Here is a 24507-nt window from a genome sequence, read left to right as displayed (position 1 = left end):
ACTGTAGTAGCATCTGACTGGGGCTCGTAAACTTTCATTAGTAATATTGGTGTAATTATGCAATAGGCGAAAGTACAAAAACTTCAAGACGGAAAATACGTAACATAATTGTACAACAGATTTTTACATACCGATTTATGGAGAGTGTAAGAATGCACGGAATGTACATAATATGCAAAAATATAGAAAATATCCTAAGTATAGTCCTATGCAAAATATCCAAACTATAGTACCAGTACAAAATACCAAAATTATAGTAGCAGTACAAAATATCCAAAGTATAGTACATATGCTAAATATCCAAAGTATAGTACCTGTACAACATATCCAAAATATTGTACCTATATAAAACACCCAAAGTATAGTCCTACGCAAAATATGCAAAGTATAGTACCTGTGTAAAATATGCAAAGTATAGTACCTATGCTAAATATCCAAAGTATAGTACCTATGCTAAATATTCAAATTATAGTCCTATGTAAAATATCGAAAATATACTACCTATGAAAAATATTCAAATTATGGTACCTATGAACAATATCCAAAGTATGGTACCTATGCAAAATATGGGAAGTATAGTACCTATTATAATATTCAATGAATGAAATTTTCTACTTGGATTCGATTTGTTTAATTAGCTTTATAAAAATACCCGCTTGCATAAAAATTCACGATCTAATGAAACGAAAGTGTATCGAAACTGAGACATTTCAGCGATCACTTCAATTTTCATTGACCAATTTTCAGCGACCAATTTTCATTTGTATTTATTAGCCGTGTTAACAAACACGTACTACTACGTATCTAGGAAAAACGTACTACGCGTTATCAGTCTAAAGATGACGAGATAGAATCAGGCGAATCAAAGTTGCACGTGGCCGAGAACGAAAGTAACGCTTATAAATAATAAAATGGAAAATGGTAGGCCACGGTATGCTTTCACGTCGACACGGTGGTTGCCCGCTAGAAGAGCCGCTTAGCACGATGCCTCTCGGTTTTCATGGCTGGATTCGACGAGTACGCGGCTCCATTTTCACGCGAGGGGAGCAAAAAATGATGGAAAAATGATGGAAAAATGAGTAAACGACGCGTGGACGATGTACACTATCGTTCAAAAGCATTCGAACAATTCGCTTATTTTTCCCCAAGACTTTAATTATCGAGAACGATTTGGTCCTTCCTAATTATCATAATTACGTATAACAGTATACTATAACCCGGTTAAATCAATTTGCAAAAGTCAATATGTAATAATAAAATTGGCGTTTGTAATTGTCATATCGTATAGAACTATTTTGTTACTCGACTACCTGTTTCTCTCCAGATTCTTTAATTTTTCAATTATAAGGCAGATTAAGACGAGTATTCTAAACAGACAGACAAACTCTTCGTGTTACTACAACCAGAAATATTAATTAGCAAACGTATGTATCGCGCTTCCAAATTATTGCAAATATATAAAATACACATTAACTAAAGATCTTCGATCTAAGTTTCGCCTCTGATTTTATCTCAGCGAACCATAAACAGTTTTATATATTGTTGAAAACAATAGTCGATATTGATTAGTATAGATAAAAAGCAATAATACCAAAAATGAACGAATATTGTTTCTACGGACACTACCAAGTTAAGTGACTTTAAGTGTATCTGTCAGTGTTCAGATCTTAGAACGATTGGAATATGTGTCACGAGTCACATTCTAGAACTTTCTATAGATTTGATCAAGTGTTTGCTATTTATTGAAAATACATATGTAACTTAAGCGATGCAAATATATTCCATGTTTCGGTAAAACATTTGAGCCCGGCTATGATAAGAATTTAAGGAATTGATAATGAACAGCCTTCTATAATAACGTTGAAAATACAGTACAAAATATCAATGCTTTCATTGAATTGCAAATACTTACACACTATCGTGTGCACTATACAACAATACACAATACAATACCTACACAATAGTGAACACACAAAAAGGCAATAAACATCGTTTCTATGGCAAGAAGAAAAGAACGAACGATAGAGAAATATTCTTCTATCGTAATGTTGAAAACGATAGAAAATGCAAATGTCTCGATTGAATTGCGCCAAGTGTACAAACATTCATGCACGGTATCGTACAACCAGAAGAATCCATAAAAAGATAATGAGCGTTGCTTCTGTTGCAAGAAGTGAAGAAGTAATTGTAGAGAAACATTCTTCTATCGTAATGGTTCCGATTGGAGTACATTGAGTGTACGAATACTTATGCACGGCACTGCATATCCTGATAGGAATGGCGATGAGACAAATTTTTCTATAATGTAAAGTTGAATATACAACAAAAGTATGAATGCTTCGATTGGATCGCAGCAAGTATCCAGATACTTATGAATGGTAGTGTGTATCTTGTATCTTGTGCGCATCGTGTAGAATACATCTTGGTATATCGCGCTTAAGTATCTGAATACTTGGTGCAATCCTGTCGAATCCATAAGAAAGTAACAAGAAATAAAATATAGAAAGAAATAAAGAATTAAACGACAAAGAAAGATTCTTTTACAATATAATATCGGGTATGTGATAAAAATATCAGTGTTTCGATTAGAGTGCACTAAGTAAATATAAATATTTATGCACGATTAGTATACATCCTGATGATACGATAAAAGCGTGAGAAGCGTTGCCTTTATCAGTTCATCGTTCATTTGTACAGTCTAGTCAAATTCACAAACTGTTATTACAATTCGATAAAGATACTTATGAGCGGTAGTGTAGACTGGAGGAAAACAAGAGAAAAACCACAAGAGAGAAAAGTAGTAGGAGTAGTCGAATGTCGACGAGCATTGCGAAAAAACAACCGGTGGAAAGCAGGATTTTTGCCGCGTTCCCTTGCGAAATCCATGTCTCAACGTCGCCGTTATCGTTCGTACCCTGTCCCTTGACCTGCCGTAAACCATCTTCCATCCATTCGTCGTCCGCATTCCCTCGTTGTTTCTTAAATCTCAACTATCCATATTCGTATCCATATTGGGTGCTACGTGCGTAATTTCCTAGGCGCCTGTTGCAAGTTTCAGCACCTATGAAGCCAGTTTCCATAGATTTCAGAAATTATTCGCAGTCCAACGTTGGCGGACTAACGTAAGTAAAAGTTGCAATTACTTAACCGTTTGATTAAGAATGCAGCTACCTTTCAATGATTCTCGATGTATGTACAACCGATTGGTCCGTACATGATAACAGAGGCTGATTCTCAATATCTGACGAAGCATTTATCCTCAGTTACTGCAACGAGTAACTTGGATGACAAGTGCAATTAGGCTCCTGGAGTTTCACGAGCAGCCACCAGCACCGCTATGAATAACTTGTCAATTAATCGTGTAAGTACAGTATTAACTTTCAAGTGGATAATGGAGAATGGAGTTCTGAGAATAATGTATGCCGTGCTTTCCGCCATCATAAATACATACAAGTAAAAGCGAGTTATATTTCATATATTAGTAGCGCATTGACGTAAATTTTCCATCGATTGTAGGATTATCGACAAGTAATGGCGAGAGCGGAGAACAAGAGCCTCATAAGGACAAGTTTCACAAGCTGATGTTTACGTCACGCTATACCGATCCTTCTACGAAGATGGACGTAAACTCGCTTGTTAATTGACCGCGAAAGCATTAAAACGTGATTTCAGGTCAATTTCGTGCGCGTATACTGTATACGCACGGACGAACGTTACGTGAAACGAAAGTAAGTGCGATGAGCATTACCCAATCGTCCGTAGTCGCGATTTCGTCGATCGACCAATGACGAAAGAGCGCATACGCGTGTCGCGTAGCCCGGCTCTTTCAAAACGACTACGAGCAATATTGTCAACTCGATCGCTGACCTTAGGCCTTAAGTGGTCAAGTTTTCATTCTAGCTAGATGTTAATGTCGTTCATTCGCCTTGCACGTTATTTGAAAGTTGTTTGACACTCCTAACAAGTGTTCGCAAGCTTCGGTGTCTTTCGGAATCCTTCAGAATTTTTTCGAGGCCTTCAGAATTTTTTGGAAGCTTTCAGAATTCTTTGGAAGCCTTCAGAATATTTTGGAGGCGTTCAGAATGTTTTAGAGACATTCGAAGGCTAGTAGAAATTTTTCAAAGGAGCTTTCAAAGGCCATTATAAGCTTTTAAAAACTTTTGGATGCTTTCACAGTCCTTCAGAGGTTTCCAGAACTTCTTCAAAAATTTTCAGAGTCCTCGGGAGCTTCCAAACTCCTTCAGAAATTTTCAGAATTTTTCCAACGATTTCCAGATGCCTCGGTAGCTTTCAGGATCCTTCACAGGCTATCAGAGGCCTTCGAAAATTTAACGATCCTTCCGAAACCTTCGCAGAAACTTGTACTATCTTTCCTGAGTCTCGGCGAGTTTCCAAAAATGATATCGAATATTTTTCTACAGACCTCCAATGACATCCAGTAATTAATTAATCTTCTAGTGACTTTCAGAAACCTACGGATCTTCCTTGGTGATTTTCTAGGTATCTTCGTAGGTACCTTCAGAGGGAATTCCAGAAAAAGCTTTTGAACAAATTTCACATGCTCTTGGAAACGTTCAAAGGCCTTCACAGACATGTAGGCAGCTTTCAAAGACCTTCGGCGGCTTTCGGACAGCATGTGCACGCGCGGATCGTTTGGAAATCTGCCACACGCGTAATCCCGTGCTCATCGCCAGCCAGGAATGCAAAGTAACGCTTCACGGACGCTCCGCGCTGGTTTCCAACTAATTACTGCGAGAAGAAGCTTGGCTTTCGCACTTGTTGCTCCTTTCCTCTCTCTTTCTCTCTTTTTCTCTATTATTCCAACAATAACACAATAAAGAGATGATTAGGTAGAAGATGTACGACCATCAGCGTCATTGATTAGCTTATCGAATCAGAATTTCGTTACTGCGTTGCTTCGTGACCGGAGAAAGTTCGTTTGTATGAATCCTGCAAGAAACCGATAAGGAAACGACAGATCGCAGTTTCACGGGGCACCAGCTTTGCGTAACGGAATAATTATCGTCGTTGCTTTGGTCGCTTGAAACGAAACTGTGCAAAAAACTGTGTCCTATTCGCAGGAATCTCAACTGCAACTGTTAAACGAAACAATTGCTTTGAGGCTTAACAACGCTGTTTTTCTTTTTCAATATCTCTCCGCTACGTACCCTGCTTTTATATTTCTACTTTTCAAGTAACGAGAAGAGAAATTCATTGTAATGTATTTTGTAAATAAAAGTAAAGATCAGCCATGAAACAGTATTATTGGTTTACAGATGGCTGTAATAATTTATGTTTGATTATTAAAATTTAGGGTATTTCATTTCACTTTGTATTTTATATTCTCCGTGGTAAATAGTGTTGTTGTATTAAGTAGAAATTATGTACTGTTGTAACGTTGATGCAGTTGACGGACGAAATTCAAAGCAGAGAGACAAGAATTAAATAAAATAAATAAATGAAATTAATAAAATAAAATAAAATAAATATATTCTCCGTGATGAAGATTGGCTATAAAATTAAATTACGTTCAAAATTCGAGAATTAAGTAATCCAACTGCAGATTGTTATGGTCTCGATGATACCAGTTATAATGGCACAATCATACCAATTGACACGTTCACGTACGCTCGAGATTATCCGTGCTAACGTCTTCAATGTGACACGTAAGTTAAAAATCCCGAGATTATGAAAAAGTATTTCATAATAATTGATATTTCGCAATACAAACGAAGATACTGTATAAAAATGTTTTGTTAACGTACAGCACAAGTAGAAAATAAACAAGTTGGATGCGCAGCGAACGTGTTGAAAGTTTCAAACGATGCTTCCAGAGCCCTGAAATATTTCACGCGATCGAAAAAGAAGATCTACCTGATTTCAGACCACGTTTTCACGAGAACCATCTTACCATAGGTCTCGATAACATATATCACGTGCCGAAAGAGAAATCCTATTTCAGCCTATTTCCATCTTTCCTCTTTCCTCTGTGGGTCGCATTTACAATTCCTAGAAACGAAAATGATTCAAAGACATCGATCTCTCGCGATGTTGCAACTGATGCTCAGTGTAGGGGGGAGAGACCGGTCTGAAAAGGATGGAAAGTTCTTGTGGAGCAAGTATCGGGAAACGATGTTGCATCCGTTACGAATTTCATTTTTGTTTTCGATGTAAACCAGCTGAGTGACGAGATATTCCTGAAGAATTTAAAAGTTCATCGACCGATGAATGAGAATATCAGTGAAACTGAAAGCCACGTATATTCAATTTAAAAGTACTTCACAGCCTCTTCAAGACTCTGCGAGTTTTTGGAAGAGGGAAGAGACGTCGGGATACGTTCCAAAAGGCCTTAGAAGATTACAGAAAGTCGGGAAAAGTGTTTGCGAGTTGCTCGAAGATCCTAAGAGCCCCAGAAAAATTCTATGATCTCTGAAAGATTCTGAAAGTCTTTGACACTTTCTGAAACGTCTTTGACGTTCTATACAAGTTGAAGGAAAATTCTAAAGGTTTCTGGAAGATCCTAAGAGTCTCCGAGAATTTCTGAAAACTCTTGAGAGGCTTTTGGAAGTCTCCAAAGACTTTTCGAATCCTCCAGAAATCTCTGGAGGACTCTGAAAATCTCCGAAAACGTCTGAAAGTTCCTGAAGACTTCCCAAGATCTTCGACAAATTCAGAAAATTTCACCAAAGAGTTGGAAACATTTCTACGAATCTCTAAAAGTCCTGGGAAGCTTTGGCAATCCAAAAACTGCAAAATCTACTCGAAATCACCGCTCTCGACTCAATAAGATCGATAGCTAATAATACGATATAACTTCGATCATAGCACATTTTAGAAACTAACGCGAGTAATTCGTTCGGCACTTTCTTCGTTAGAAGTGAAAATCGGAAATTTTAATTGCCCCTAACGATCCTGTTACACTATCTGCATCTGTACTGAACAGCACAAACAACGTTTCTTCCCTCCTTTCAGGTTCCTGAACGCTCCAATCGATGATCGAAAACGTACACCAAACTATCTCGATCGAGTGAAGCAATTACAATTTTCCAGAGATGTTGCTCCGAGAACGATATTACAATTGTAGACGCATACAGATCAGCCAAAGTGCAGAGAAGTGGCTGAGATTATGGCTTTCGTTTTAATTAAACATGAGAAACCGCTTGATCCAACTTACCTACTTCGCAGCCAGCGATTATTATCGCGCACTTTGTCTGATAAAACGGTTTCCCTGTATTCATCTACAGCGCTCAGCAAATTATTTCAAACTTCCCAAAGAAAAACTTTCATATTTATATATCGTGTATTATGTAAAACATTTTGAAATTTCATTAGTATTGCGAGGAGACAACACGAGTGACATGATTATGTCGATAGAATTTGAAACTAATCTGAAAATGTATATGGATGTCGCAAGGTATCTGCTGCGAGCATATTATTAATAAAAAAAAATTAATACGGAGCATGAGTAGCTAGCTGTCTTGTAGTCATTTCTTACAGAACAATTTTGACAGAACCTTCTTCATTATTATATTATTATAGTATCAAATACGCTTCCACCGAATACCGAAGCTTATTTAACATACAATGTATACTTGAATGTGTAATTTGACTATTTAACGCTAGAACTACCACATCAGTCAAATTGGCTGGTTTTACAATTTAATTTTATTTTAAAATTCTTACTTCGTGTTATATTTTTTCCGCAATGATGTAATCACCTTCGAAACGATAACTAAAAGAATAATATAACGACTTCTATTTTGTTTTTTATGTATTCAAACTGAAAATAATTCTGTATTCGATAGCAGGCGAAATGACTGGTATTTGTCAAAGTGTAAAAGAGTCCTGCAATCTGTTTATCGAACCCCAATTAACCAGTTTCCTCGTTTTCTACAACTTGCCACGCGTTTTTCAAATTTTTACCGCGTATCATTCGATACGACGATATCAGTTATCAGGAAAATTCCGAATCGAACGCTGGATCGCTAGATGCTAACGCTAGAAATACCACAGCAGTGAAAATGACTGGTTCTACGATTTTATAAACGTGTCAACCCTCATTCAGGGATCCCAGATGGATTAATAATAACAAAAATGTACTACATAACGTGTTATTCCTTCTGTAAGAAAGTAATAAATCAATAAATATAAAAATATTCTATTATTACGAATTTTTTAAATAGCAGTCATTTTCACTGGTTTTGGTAGAAATAACTTCGTGTTAACTATCGGTAGTTTTAGCGTTAAATACCTGTGTGTTTCATTATTTCCCTAATTGACATAGAAACTTATAGTAAATATTGTGTCATCTATATACATATTTTCAGATTGGTTTTCAACTACAATCGGAACCACAATGACTGTAGATGTTTATGTATTTATGAAACATTGCAAGGTGCAAGAATGAACAGAATGTGCATGATACGAGTTCTGTTTTTCCGTTCCTCTGGTTGCCTTTACAAAGATCATGAATTTGCATAAATATCACGATCGAGTCTGTCGATCCTTGTTAATAAAATTTCAAGACATTTCCCTTATCGCATAATGTATTCGTAAAAGGTGTGCACGAGTTTTCGAGTACCTTGGCGTAGCCTAAGTCATTCACAAGCGTAAAAACGTTATCCAACGTGTACAGGAAATTGAAGAAACGCGTGCTTCTTCAATTAGAGAGACACTCGAGCACAAAACCAACTATGTAGTTACACGAATGGATCGTCCTGTACAATGAAATTTCTGGTAGGAAGATAGCGGTTATTACGGTAATAGGAGACAAGGAAAGTATTCCAAACTATCAAGAGCTACACGCACGGTTCTCATTATGCCATTTACATTCTTCACACACTCAATCGTTATCTGTAGAACGTGACGATAGACACGAACGCGAAACACCGTCATTTTTTCAACACTTCTCAGGAAAATGTACGTAAAATTAATCGTGAAAAAAAATGTCATTTTTGTGGAATTTAGTTTGAAAAATTGCTTGCGGGGTACGTAGTTTAAAATCGAGCAATGACGAGTATACACGTCGAACGTAATCAATAATACGTTCAATAATAACGTCAATAATTTTTAATCGAACATGATGGTATGGAAATATATTTTTGCAATTTTGTTTAAAGAACCTAAATGAAATATCTCTTAATTACAACGTTTAAACAGGTCGTTGCTATTACTCTACTTTGTTAATTGGAAGCATTTGACGATTAAGGTGTAATTATTGCAATACGTGGTCAACGTCTAATCGTCCACAAAACTGATAATAGTCAGTCCGCCAGGCCTTGAAATTTTAGTTACAGGCAACAATTCACCTGTGAACATACGTTTGATGGATGACCAGGGAAGAAGAGCCATTAATCAGGCGAAACTGTTAGCGGACAAGCGTTTCCCTGCTCGATTATCAACGACAGTCACGTTGCTCGATTCGCCGTGACGTCAAAGCAGCATGGAACTGCGATCTATAGCCGATTGCGATCGCGAAACGAGGTGTTCTCAAGCGAATGACATTAGTCGACTAACGACTACCACGGTTATTCCACTTTGCCTCAAAAGAATCGCCAATAAATGTTTCATCGATCGATCCGCTTTTTACTAATTAGAAAAGTAGAAGAAAAGTTGACTTTTAAGAACGAAGAGGGAATACTATTCAGAGAAACGAGACCTCTTTCCCTTCGGATAGAAAATTATTCCAACTGTAGGTTATTGGACAAATTATCATTTCGATCATAAAAGAAATTCGTGAAAACCTAATATTAATTGTAAGTTCATCTAAGACCTGGTACCAACTTTAGGTCAGACCCAAGAGCCTAATTCTAAGTGAGGCAATTCGTCGTTAGACCTGATACTAAGTCACATTACTCACACACGTACAGACTCTATAGCTGTAAGACTAAATTACACCAAATATTAGATTTAATTCAGATAATAGACTAATACCGAGTCCATGCCAGACTTTATTTGGAGTTCCCCTCAGACTATACCCAACCCTAATTATCAGTCAATTTAAACCTATAACAGAACTTCATTCAGATTCCATACGGAGTTTAACCGAGATCCGGCACTCGTTTTAATCGCAATTTTACAGCAACGCTGGAGTTAAACGGTTCGTTTTCCAGATGTGATCCAACGCCAAGTGAAATTCACAGGCGCAGTCCAGTTGCGGCTGTCGATCGGCTAAATCCTGTCACTCGGAACCAATGCGAATGAGACGTAACCCCAAACGTAACTCTGACCCACATCGTATCGATAAGGAAAGATATACGACTGGCGATCAAATCGGATCATAAAGCATAGATCGACCTCGAGAACAGGCTGGATATACGTGTGCACCGATCACAGGCTGCAAAATTATGCAGTCGCGTGCCCTTTTTTTATACGTTATCCGGTAAAGCGTTGCAAAATCCATGGGTCAATCGTGGAAAAATGAGGACAAGGCCGTGTGCGTGAATTCTACGCTCGTTAAAACAGACAATTGTGCTTCTTTGCCTCTATTAGCGACAAATTATTCCAAAGGTAATTTTCTACTGATCTTACGGCCCATTGTCTGTCTTTGTCGCGTTTCTACGCTCGCGATAAATCATGTTTACACTAGTCTTACAGGCTCGAAAGATCGAGACAAATAACCGATAAAGCGGTTGAACGAAGCTGGTACAATAAGAGAGATAATCGTCCATTGTGAAAGGATAGATGTTAATTGGATCTAATTAGACACAATTTCCCTCTGCAAGTGTTTAGAGGCGGTCTACCAGGTTGATCGTTGCCACTGGTCTTTCTCTACCAGTTCCTCTTTCACGTTCACCAGACACTCGGTTTAGAGCAAATATAATGTATAGCGTGTACTTAAACATGGAGCGTGCAACAGTGTGCGAAGCTGGCGTGTGCACACGCTTGTAAAGCTTGTAAAACTCGTACAAGCTACAGTGCCTTTTATACGGCACTCTAACAGACGTTTATAGCTGCGAGATATACAAAATCGGAGTTAATTCGCAAAGCGTAAGATCGTTCGTTGTTTATCGTAACAGAACACCGGAGATTGTTCCTTTGTCCGTCGTATCCTCCAATTTCTTTTCGTAATTACTTCAATGCTTAGTTGATGATAATTCATCGTTTTACACAATTAATCATAATTAACTGCCTCGACGATTTACAATGATATAGTCCCAGAATTTCCTATTCACTGACTGCCACATATTTTCTCCGATCTTCCTAATTTCTTTTCTCAATTAATCACTCCAGCATGCACAGAGTATTTCATCTAACTGGAAACTGGTACAATACCTCGCGAGTAATATTACAGTACAATTAAGTATAATTAGAGTATAATTAATCATTACTAAGCATCAAAATTAGAAAAAGAAACGTTTTGTCGTTGAAAAACAGAGAAAATGAAAGCTGTTTCTTTCGACGTCATGCAGGACATCGTATTGTGCAAATTATTTTTTTCTGCAGTAACGGGGCAAGATTTCAAGGTCAACTTTATTCCTTTCAAAATGTATTCACATATTTTTTAATACAACGATCCATCTCGATATTTCCTATAAAAAAGTATTAACCTACTTACGCCGAGAAACTATTACTTTGCCAGATATTTCAACTTTAATTCGTCGTATGAAAGACGAGGAATTCATACGTTAGAACGAAACACCCGGTATAATAAATTTCAGAGATCCAAGTGTCTTTTCCAACGAGGATTATAGTCGCAACGAACAAGCACTCAGGAAAGTGTCATCATCGTCGTATTTATGTCTCTATTCCCTATGAAATACCATGCAGACACGTGTTACATAATTCCGATATGAAGGAAGTGCCGCGTGTACGGTTTGAGTCGCGTGCTCGGGTCGCTATACATATAGATCGCTATCACGCGGATAAACAAGGCGAAAATCGGATTGGCCCCGAAGCGCAGCGAGTTTCCGTGTTTCCAGGTGCAAAATTGCATCGAAAGCACTGGAGCAGACTAAAATTCATCGACGTTTTCCTCAAAATCCCACTTTCTTGGTTGTTCACGGCTCTCGGAGCATGCGTTAGCCGGATATCCGGGTTGATCGCTATTACACAAGTGGCATAATCCGATTATGCAAACTGGACGCGCGCGTGCAACGTTCGTGGAATTTTGTTTGATCGATTTAGGTTTGTCGAATGTTAGGGCCAGTGGATGCCGTGTATCTTGACTCATTAATCAGTTAACTGTTTTTGACGAGTATACTCGTCACGAAGGAATAGCAATATTTTCTGTTACGACGAGTATACTCGTCACGAAGGAATGGATATATTTTCTGTTACGACGAGTATACTCGTCACGAAGGAATAGCACTATTTTCTCTTATGACGAGTATACTCGTTACGAAGGAATGGCAATATTTTCTGTTACGACGAGTATACTCGTCACGAAGGAATGGATATATTTTCTGTTACGACGAGTATACTCGTCGTGCGTAGAAAGGAGCTACAATTTGCTGTTTAAGTTGCGATTGTAGTAAGAACTAAGGTATATTCGTAAATCTTGAGATGTTTTCAATATTCGCAGGCCAAGACGAAATAAAACGAACAAATAAAAAGATTGTAATTATTATAAAAAAAAATTGTATATCGTGTGAACAATGCGACACATTTTAGGTACACGCTTTTCTAAGAGGTGGCCACAGCTAACTGGTTAGTTAAGGAGCAAACTAAAGTTGCGTCGACGCATCTCATTTCTAACTCGCGTTTTAGACGATCTATCGGGTTGTAACATACACGAAAACTTCTCGGAAATGAGACACTGTACCAGCGACAAATATCAAATTTTCTAGAAGGGAGAGAAAGCTTCTCTAGCTTAGAATTGTCTTCGAAATCTGATTGCTTTTGATTATTATACGATTTCATCAGTTAGATGTTGCGATCTGTTTATCTAAAATGACAAGTGTGGCAAAGAGCAATGAATATGACGAGTATACTCGTCGAACGCAGAGTATGCGTAGCTGTTGTGATATAAAATTGAGTTGTACTGAAATGACTGTTTTATTTTGTGATTTTACTCGAACGTTTTCAATTAATTAAGACTAATACCATAGATATCATTTATCCAGAGCGCGCAATTTGAAAGTGCGGAGAATTGCACAACGCCGAATTTCCTACCGAGGTTCTAATTCTCCAAGAATATCCTCGGAAATACGAACTTGCATAAAAATCCGCAGTCTAATAATAACGTAGTAACAAAGACTAATGAGAATTGTAAGAACAGGTGGAAGTTACAATCTGACATCGATTACTAAATTCTACCGAGTTCACGCTTCGCTTACGAAAAGGAACTTGAAGGATATAATTTAATCATTTAGACACTGTTTCAAAATTCAAGTCGTAATTTGATGATTTTCTACTTAATTCCCGCGCAAGAAAACGTTAAAATCAACCTGGTTCGCGAAAGACGCGCGAGAACCATCGCGATCGTTACTCATCCGACTCGATCCTTTGTTGTCAACTATGGTTTATGCAACGTTGAAACGATAAGCTTGTGTGTGCAGTGTGAACCAGAGGCCTGGATAGCCTTGTTTGATTAATCACTGAAGCCGCTGGTCGTAACAGCCCAACAAGGTGGGCTGCATTCTATGAAAGAGCGGAAAGAGAGTATCGATTGTGCGAGTGTAATTGATTTCACGCTTCGTATCGTACTCATACTCTGATTAATTCGCTTAGACAGGTTGTAGCAAATAAAAAAACTAGTTGGTCTTCCGCCACATCTTTTTGCGTCTGCCATTGCTATCTGCTTCCTTTCACTACGTTTCTCTCTTCCTTCTTGGTCGCGTCTCTTTGTTTGGAACAGGTCCCTCATAAACAAAAATTATATATATATGTATATATATATATATGTGTGTCGGAGATGAAAAAACATCGGGGCCTTTGGAATTTTGGGAATATCCCCAATACTTTAGTCTAGACTTTTTACTATAACTGTTCTTAAAAAATAAAACTTAGAAGTAACTGTTTATGATGTTTATGTTTAATCCGAGTATGTTTGCCCGAGATTTATGACAGTAGGCTTGGGCTCGAAATGATATCTGGTCGCAAAACGTAGCCACGGTCACGGGATGGACGTTTTTACCTAACAGAGGTATGGAGTAGTTGTAGCTTGTAACTGTAGCAAATATGGAGTATTCTTGAAGCTCCCCTTCAAAATAGAGTTGACCTGAGGAGTACAGAGAAAAGTACATGTGGGAGTTCCACTTGGACTGTGGACAAGTTCAGTTCGACTTAGACTTTGGACAAGCTCAGTTCGACTTAGACTTTGGAAGAAAGCGCATTTGTTATCCCGTTGAACCTAAGATTATTGTCATTGGCAGATACCTCGAGTATCTAATCGCCACGGTTAATCGTCAAATTCTGTAATAGTCATATTTGTACCATTAACAATCATCTATTGTATAATAACGATGGCTAATCCAAATATAGATTCGTTAAACACTATGGTAACCCCAATGATAACTCGACATATATATAATATCAGGCTGTCCCAAAAGTGTCTTTCTTTTACAAACAACAAACGTCTTTTACAACAACGCATCTTTATACAAACATGAGATCTAATCTGCCAAATGTCGTGGTCTTCGTGTTAATAGAACAGAATGGACCATACATGATTCAATAAAATAACATAAAAGAAGAAATGTCGTGCATCCATTATTTTCTTGTAAAAAGAAAGGAACCTTTGGAATAAACTAATATGATGTAACATATAAATAGTAATATAACAGGCAAAGGTACATTATGTTGGATACTAAAACCAAATAGTTGGAAACATTATCAACGTTTTATCTCTATTAAGATACAACGGTCATTCCGGGTCATATAGACACGAGGAAAACAACAGTTCTACTGTAACGTGAACGTAATAATCTTTTGGATCTTCTTTAAAAAGCGTAATTTCGTTTCTACCAAAAATTAATTGCATCTTATTTACATTTTGAAAGGACGAAGACGGGCCAATCCAAAATTCGCTTCGACTTTGTCAACTTTTCTTCTTTAAAAAGCGTAATCTCGTTTCTACCAAAAATTAATTGCATCTTATTTACATTTTGAAAGGACGAAGGCGGGCCAATCCGAAATTCGGTTCGACTTTGTCAACTTTTACTTTCAAGGTTATAAAGAGGGTAACGAGTTAATTAACAATTTCAAATCAGCTTTTGCAGTGATACTTTCAACTCTGCTGGTGCAGTATACAGCACGTGGTAGTATAACACGGCAGTCATTAAAGTCAGCAACACGTGGCTGATGTGTAATCAGGTGTTACGTTTACTTGTAGTTGTTACACGAGGACTGATCTTTATTCAAATTAACGAAACGAAGCTATAGAAAGAGTTCCTCTCTCTTTCTTCGAACGTACGTGCTCCTGTCGTTTTATTCCCCCAGCATCACGAGCCGATTCCCTACGATCGATAAATTAAACTCTCCGATATCTCTTCCGGTTTGAAAGCACGCTCCATCGAGGGGAAATGGCGAGGAGGCTCGTTTTTCGTGACAATGGACAGACCCGTTCGCTTCCTTTTATCTTTTTTCCCCTTCTCTTCACTTTCCACAAATTTCATTCCTTTTAACGAAGGTTTAAATAGAATTAAGTCGCAAGAACGTGAACCTTTCTATCGATTTTGCTCTTCGTTCTTTTTCTTTTCTTTTTTTACTAGCAAAATATATATGATCTAATATAGAAACTAACACCGCTGTGCTTCGTTAAAACTAATTTCTATTTGCCATTTCGAAATCAAAAAGACTAAAGTTTTATCATTTTTGCTTGGCTCTATTTTTTCCTCGTTTAATTAAAAATAATTAGTCATCATCACGATACAATATACTGCACGATATAATTTTGCTTGCAAGCTTGAAAACACGTTTTTCCTGATTGATTAAAATTTTACAATTTTCCAATATCTCAACGTATCTCGAAAAATGGACAAACGGGGCGAACGAAAGGGCAGAAAATAGACAAAATTTCATATATCGAAATGTAACGCAGCATACGTGTACGTTCACGTATCTTAACATTTCGATGATAATTAAACGAAATGTCTATCGCCTAATTATATACATTAATTGCTTCGTATACACCTAAACAGGAGAGAATTACATACCGTAACTCTCAAGTTTCTCTCCTAAGTTCCAGAAGCTTGTACAGCTACGGTTCAAGTTCCACGTGACTTCCAATATCAATATTCGAACAATAGCTTCAGACTTTCTACCGATCTTGGTCATTCGCCAATGGTTTATACGATCGAATGAAATTTATGCGCCATTAACCGGGCACCTGTTTCCAGAGGCTTGTACAACGTCCCTAACCGACCGCGATATAGTCGTTATTATTACAACCATACAAGTGCTTTGCCGTGAAAGCGACTAGTGTTGTGAAAACCCTTCCAATTTCTCAATTGTTATGCCGTCTCGAAGAAAATATGATTCCAGATAACCGTTTTAACGTTGCACTGATCAAATTCACCAATAAAATTCCGAACACTGATATCGCAACGTAAACTAATAGGATCGACAACTACCATACCACACAGTATAGTAACACAGACTCTTTTCGAAAACAGAATCAACAGAAATTTTTCTAGCTTGTTTTTTTTTTTTTTTTTTTTTTTTTTTTTTTTTTTTTTTTTTTTTTTTTTTTGAGAACTCAATTCGGATATTTGCTCGTTTACAATAGGCGTTTGAAATTTATGTTTCTCTTGTGCAGAAGCAATAAAAGAGTAAATTATTCTCCATTCAAGACCCCTAGAGTTAAACTACGTTTCAGAGAGGCGAGCACAGAATCATCGTGTCTATTCCGAATGGCGGTAAAAATGAAATTGTTCGTACTTCATTGCTCGCCATCAACGTTCACGACATAATACACTTTCCTCCGGAGCAACTGTTGCCTGTTTGCTATTTGATAACTGGAAATAAAACGACAATTCATGGAAGAACGCTAATGAAACGAAACTATTGAAAAACGGCAATTTACAGAATACAGCAACTGGCAAAAGTATTTGTACAGTAGCCAGAGAAAATTCTCGTGCTCGTATTGTACGTTTCGTACAAAACATTTTGTTATCTGATTGGCAGCGTAACGAAACGCGACTGCCAAGATTATATTGACAAAATCTGAATCTAATCTGGAAATGTATACGAAAGTTGTAAGGTATTTATTTATTTATTTATTTATTTGTAATTTGTATATAGTATGAATAGTCATTTTAAACATATGATAGGCGTTGTTAATAATTATTAAAATATCGTGGACGAGATTGCGTGTTTAAATACTTTTGCGATCTCTGCAACATATATACTCCAACTAAATATCTTGCAACTTCCGCATACATTTAAATTCTAGTTTTAATTGATACATTTAATTTAAAAATTCTTAATCAAAATAGTCATTACAATGGATTTCATTGTACCGTGCTAATGAAATTTCAAAATGTTTCGTATAAAACACGTAATGTGTTCGTATCATTCGACAGATTTTTGCAAAGACTATTTTCTTTCATTATTCCAGACTTGCGCGCATCATTAATTTTCCAAAGGTCTTAGGACAGAGCTGCTACAATTTCTACGTTTATAAATCTCTTAAAAATAATGTATGTATCAAGAAATTATTTAAATGGAGCAGGAAACGTCTTTGACCTTACCTAAATGCTAATTTTATGTTTCTGGAAACCTTCGTGACATTCTTTCTCAATTTACGTTCACGTAAGATCACACGAATATTCCGACTGCGCGTCAATGTCACCACGACGAAGCGTCACATTTCCACTATAAACCTTCTTAACGTCGAACGTACCGATTTATAGTGAACTTCTTCTTCCTTAATATAGTTGATAATTGACGATAGCACAAGTCGCAATTTGAACAGCAAATTTTAACTGCTTTTTACGAATGACGAGCATATTCGTCATAACACTTAGTATCTTTATAATAAATATCTATATAATAATATCGACTTAATATGTTTGAGTAAAAAATCTCGATTACGAATAACCGTTATAAATGACCAAAATTAATTTCGTTACCAATAATCGATATAAATAAGCAGAATTTTTTGGTTATCAGTAACCTTTGTCGATAGACCGAACTTTATTTTGCGTACCGATAACCATTATCGACGACGAAAATACTTCTTGCTTACATTCGACTATTGGTAATAGTTCTTAACATTACTGATAATTAGCATAACATATTAACACAATTGTATCGATGTTGTATTACACTATCTCTTATTCTATTCTTTGTTTCGGATATCTTCATATCGTTTCTTTGCTTGGCAAGATACATAAGATTTATAATTAAGCTTTTCTATGTTGACAATGAATACCAATTAATTAATTAATGTTAATAACGATTCAACAATAGTGGAATAAAGCCAGAAAATGTTTTGTCGTTGATACTGGTGATCGGTAACCAAAATAAAGTTCGAGATATCGACAGTGGTTATTGGTAACTAAGAAAAATTACGGTCATTTGTTACCTGATAACCAAAATTAAGTTTCCGTCATCGATAACGATCGCCGGTGGCAAAAAAGAGATTTTAATCGTTCATACTGGTTTCATTCGTAATCGAGACGAATAGAGATTAATATTTTCTAATCGTTTCATTCTTCGAGAAATTTCCTTCACATTCATTGAAAACTGGCTTGAATAGAGACTCGTTTTTACTTGTAATGACGTTCTGCCAAGGAAATATTTAAAATATTTGCTATTTTGGATCTCTGCCGCTCGTCAGAATCAAACGGTGACAGGATCTAGAGTTGATTGTTAATAATCGGTGTAGACTTACGGATGGTGTCAGGAGCGAATCGAACAACGACACAGGTTTAAAAAACGATGTAAAAATAGAGTCCCCTCGACTCGATGATTCGCAAGTTCCCCTCTGTACCGAGGTCAACAGTTTGTTACGGGGACCGTCGCTCAAGGGGGTATAAACACCCGCGGTTGATTGACCCGTCGCCGCGATGCACAATCCAACATCCAGCTGCATACCTTCGCCGCGTAACAAGAACAATCGAGTACATTAAATCTAATGGCGACTTGATGATACTTGAGATGCGGCGAGCCGCCTGTCTTCTATAGAAAAACGTTGGTACGAACGGCAAGGTGCGCTTGGAGGAAAATTCACTGAGAACTTTGCGACGTTCTGCCGGGAGTTTGGAGAACGATGGAAAATTCTGTGAAGCTTCGAGACGCGATGGAAAATTCTGCGAAGCTTCGAGACGCGACAGAAAATTCTGGGAAGCATCGGGATGCGATAGAAAATTCTGGGAAGCTTCGGGATGCGATAGAAAATTCTGGGAAGCTTCGAGACGCGATAAAAAATGCTGAGAAGCTTCGAGACCGCGATAGAAAGTTCTGGGAAGTTTCCAGAAGCGATAAAAAATTCTGGGACCTCGTGGAAATCTTTAATCGGGGGAAATTCTAAATTTTCAAATAAAATTTTTGGAAGGGTAGGAAAACGCTCTTGCGAAGGATTGGAAGGATCTTGCGGCGCTGTAGAAAATTTTTACGACTTTTGAATATTTGGAATTTCTGCAAAAATTTATTCTGGGTTTTGGATTAAGTTTTTTAATATTTATTGATATAGGATATGGAGGAAATTTAGAGCTTTAGAATAAGTTCTCGAATATTCGGGAAATATAGAATATGCATATATACACAGATAGTATATATATTATAAATAATAATATATACAATATAAAATATAATATAGAATATATATATGTTATATATTATGATATATTACACATTGTATATAACATAATATATATAAATATAATATAAATATATATACATATATATCTGGAATAAAGAATATTGCCTAATATTTGAAATAGAGAATATTTGGACCACTTTAGAAATTTGTCCGAAGCTTCGGAACATGTAAAATATCAGATTGTCCCAAAAGTTTCTTTCATTTTACAAGGAGATAACAAATGCACAACATTTTGTTTTATATTATTTTATTAGATTATGTACGATCGTAAAAATAAAAATAGAACTAAATGGATCATACATAATTCAATAAAATAATATAAAACAAAAGATGCTGAGCATCTATTATTTCCTTATAAAACGAAAGAAACTTTTGGAACAACCTAATATATAAAATATCCAAAGTACAGCGTTTTCTATAATACTTGGCAAATAAAACAATTTTCCGCTAAAGTTCTACTCTTTCGATTATATCCTAAAAAAAAAAGAAAAAAAAGAAAAAAAGGAAGGAACTCGCATAAAAAACCACGCTCTCTATATTAATTATGTAACATTCCCCTTAAATATGAAATGTGCTTCTTCGATATATCGTAAGAAGATATTCCGAACCTTTTTGCACGTCGATCAGGACCTTCTTATCGAAAAGTTGTCCCCACGTGAGTCGTCGGTCGTTTAGGAAAATCGCCGCGTCGAATCCTCAGGATTCACCAGATAGATAGACCGGAAGTGTGACTGGTAGAACACGGTTTCCTCTCGTATGAACGTTTCACCTGCACGTTATAGGGCACCGGCGTGTCATCGTCGACGTCGCGTATAATCGGGAACAAAACACACCAAACACACAACAGAAAGATGAAACCGCGGCCGCTGCTCTCGTTGCTTCGTCGCGAAACGCTCAATTCGAACTGATCGCCGCGCGCTTCGAAGCTGCTCGCACCAGCTGCCACTGTGCCGCGATCGTCCACTTTCGTTCGGTCTCGAAACCGCTCGACGCGACTCGCCCCACTTTGCGCGTTTCCTCCGTGATTCTTCGCTTTCCTTCGTTCCGAGTTTTTCCAATTACGCTTTTCGTCTCGCTAATCCAGCCGCGTCAAGAGAAAAGGGCGTATCCGTAACTTTCCCTTAAGCCGAGCCGTAACAGAAAAACACTTTGACTAGTGTCTCTTAAATCTTTCGAACGATCGAATTTCACCAGCTTGTTCTTTGTCAGGAGAAACAAGAAAGGGATGTTATATAAACTATATGTAAGTCCACAGGCGCTTTATAACGACGAAGTTACATAAGAAACACGAAAACTAACCGTTTTTGGGTCAGCTCCTTATGCTTCCATTTGCAAGTACCCCGTTTCGATTTTATGCTTGATATCTTCCCGGTAGATCGAGTTCCCAATTTCATGCTCATTCTGCTTCAGATCGCTGAGTACATCGCAAATTCTTTGGACCGGTTCTCGTCTCCAGTCAATTTTTGCGCGATATACTGTCCCGTTTACTATTCCCGATAAATAAAAGTCTGACAGTATGAGATCCGGTGATCTCGTGGGCCAAACACGTCCCCTACACGACCAATCCGTCTTCCATAACTACATTCGTCCTCTGTTATAACTTTTTCATAAAGCGTCTGCAGTCCTATGTTTGTACAACGCTTTGGTGATTATGAATACCCCCACCCGTCTCACTGATTTCAATCATTTTTCGCTATGTCGTAGAGACCAACATTTTCAACAACTTTTTCCTTACATATAACCGTCGGTTGACTGCAGTTTCCTAGGTATTCGCAAAACAACTATATATATATACAGGGTGGTACAAGCGGAAAGGGGGTGATTCTACGCGAAAAAAAAAGTCGAAAATATAAAATAAAAATTTTTCGTTCGAGGCTTCGTTTTCGAGAAAATCGACTTTGAATCTTCGCTCGGTACGCGTGCATTTTATCGCGTCTCGTTATAACGGATCTCGCTGTAGATCGTTGTCTCGATGGAAAAATTAAAAAAAAATAAAAAAACATTTTTTTTTCTATATTTTCGACTTCTTTTTTCGCGTAGAATTGTCCCCTTTCCGCTTGTACCACAAGTTACCAACCACCCTGTATATATATTATAATTATAGTTATATATGTAAACTGCATAGTTCAAGTGTGATAGGGTCTCTCACGGTTTACGGACAGCACGACTTCTTTTGTTTCACGGACAGAGCGACTTTCTTTGTTTTACGGACAGCCATTTTGAGAGACACTCATTTCCCAAACGGACGGACAGAGAGCAACATCAGAGATAGACAAGATCACAGAGAAAAGAGTAATTATTTAAAACATTGAAGACTGACGGAGAAAGATCGGTAGCTCAGGACGTTGAAAATCGATTCTCGATTTTCAGGTAGACATTGCAGGGAACTTGTTATTTATTGTTTACTGTTATTAATTGGTTGTTGTTTATTTAATTATTACTGTTATTAATTGCTGTTTACTCCTGTATTTCATTTAAGTATTTTCACAATAAACTCGATTTTCAGACTTCAGAATCGATCACCTTAATTATCTCGAGATAAACGATATTACATATATATTATAATTATACATATTATTATAATTATAAATGTATATATATATATATATATACAGAAGAAAAAATACGTATACATATGATGACTAGTGCAACGTAATGTACTTTTACCCTTATCTTATACGGCCTTATCTGACGCGTTTCAACATTCTCGAATAAGTTACCGTATACACTTGTTACATTTAAAACTTCCAGGAAAATATATTTTCTGGTCGCGTAAATTAAGATCACGCGTGAAAACTACCGCGCAAATTGTTATAATTTACGGCGCAAAAAAGGGACTCGTGTAAAAAAAGTGCCGCGTGAATCGAGGAACGGGTATACATATACCACTACAGCGAATTCTGCCTGTATCGTGCTTGCGTGCTTGTAAGTGTTGGTTGCGTGAGGCGACCCGATAAAATCACACCTAATCCAAACTTATGTAAACCATAAACAAAAGATGAGAATTAGGTTTGAGTTAGGTGTAACTTTATCCGACCGCGTGAGGCGAATACTAACCGTAAGGTAACCAATACTAACGCATACGTCGTCACGGACAAGCAGAATTACAGGCAAAATTCACTGTTAGGGTAACGGTAATATTTTGCGAATATTTCGGAGACAAACAACGAGCGGCAGTTGTACGTATGAGAGAAAGTTGTTCAGAATCACGTGCTCGACAACGTATTCAAAGATATCGCTGAGGTGGATGAGATATGGATAATTAACATCTTTTGGCAAATATTTGTAGGATGGCTCAGCGATTTCCATGATTTTTATATATGTTGCAGAAATCAACATTTTAGACAACTCTTTTTTGCGCATATAATCACTGATTGGTCTTAATTTCTGAGACATATTTATGAAAATATGTTTATTTTTATAACCGCCATGAGCAGCCATGAGTTTATATATCGTCTCACGTTTCGATACTTAAACACAGGCAGATGAGAAAGAGGAATGCAATCTTGCCGAGCTCTTCGAGAGAATTTAGTAAACCAGCAACTTTCTTCCGTGTCGTATCTACCTACACGCACAGGCCACGATGAGTTCGAAGAAGGTGAGAGACTATTTTTAGTCAAGTTTATCGCCATAGGAAATGTTGGTCGGATTAAAGCCACTGTACTAACTAAAACCTAACTCAATACAGATCATCAAACTAGCTAACAATTAAATAACTTTCGATCTGATTTCAATCGATTTATGCCAAGTTTGACTTGCAAATTTTGCATTTCCATCCAAATTAAAAAGAACTTGATGGTCAAACTGTCTATTCCGGACATAAAATCTATTATACATGACTAAAAATCTTCTCTCTCTGTTTCTCGCGCGTGCACTCTGTCAGTGTGTTTACAAACTGAAACGTGAGATTACAAACTCATCGTGATCAGCGCATGTAACATAATCGTGTTTGCGATAAGTCGAACCAAAACATAAGCGACATTCGACGCACATCGAAGTAAAAATGTCCAAATTGTTTTCATGAATATCTCGAAAACTGAGACCGAGCGCGGATTATATGTATAGGAAAAAGTTGTAGCAAATATTAATTTCTACGACATATCCAACTATCGTCGAGATCGCTAAGACCTCTTTGTAAATAATTATACATTATTTTCTTGCTTTTATTCATAAAATAAACTGGTGAAATTTGATCGTATAAAACTGAAACATTTTATATATATTACATAAGACTTTTTAGATAAAAAAATCAAATAAAACGGAAGACATAGGTAACAGTTTATATTTTAAGACGTATTTATGTGAAATCGATGCCTGGTTGTTATTAGGATTATAGATCGGTGCACGTTAAATGCAGTTTTGTATAATACAATTTTTATTGCTCGTAGCTGCTTGAAAATATCGTACATTTAATCAAAATGATATTTATATCATTCGACAGACCTTTTCAAAGACTTTTTTCATTGTTTCAGACTTGCACGAATTTTTTCTTTCTTTTTTTTTATTTGGTAGACTTTTTACGATCAATTCTCGTTGAGAATTATAAGTAAATTATTTTGGCGTGGTACTGTAACTTGGATTATGAGAGTTCATAGTATGTTTGATTCTAGAGACTTGCACGAACGACCAATTTTAGAATTTGAAAAGTTTTAGAACAAAGCTGCTAAAATTTCTACGTTTACGAATCTCTTAAAAATAATTTACGTATCAAGGAATTACTTAAATGGAACAGGAAACGTCTTTAACCTTCCCTAAATTATAATCTTACGTTTCCAGAAACCTTCGTGACGCTTTTTCTA

At 36.9% G+C, this 24507-nt stretch overlaps 1 protein-coding gene across 3 annotated transcripts in view; it reads right to left on the bottom strand.

The window, feature by feature from the left end:
• The window catches only part of LOC126874643 (patched domain-containing protein 3), a 56447-nt gene that overhangs the window by 19314 nt on the left and 12626 nt on the right, over positions 1–24507 (bottom strand). Inside the window, exon 1 of one of the 3 annotated variants that reach the window (XR_007692924.1) lies at positions 20317–20670. The exons of 1 other annotated variant lie outside the window; for it this stretch is intronic. The gene's annotated coding sequence lies outside the window, so the exon portion shown is untranslated. Of the gene's footprint in view, positions 1–20316; positions 20671–24507 lie in introns of those variants that run through there. One more of the 3 variants, XM_050636924.1, reaches the window with a different exon arrangement.

Source organism: Bombus huntii, chromosome 16 (genome assembly GCF_024542735.1).
Source record: "Bombus huntii isolate Logan2020A chromosome 16, iyBomHunt1.1, whole genome shotgun sequence".
Classification (NCBI taxonomy): domain Eukaryota; kingdom Metazoa; phylum Arthropoda; class Insecta; order Hymenoptera; family Apidae; genus Bombus; species Bombus huntii.
Note: the sequence above shows the minus strand (reverse complement) of the source record. Positions and strands in the feature narration are given on the sequence as shown.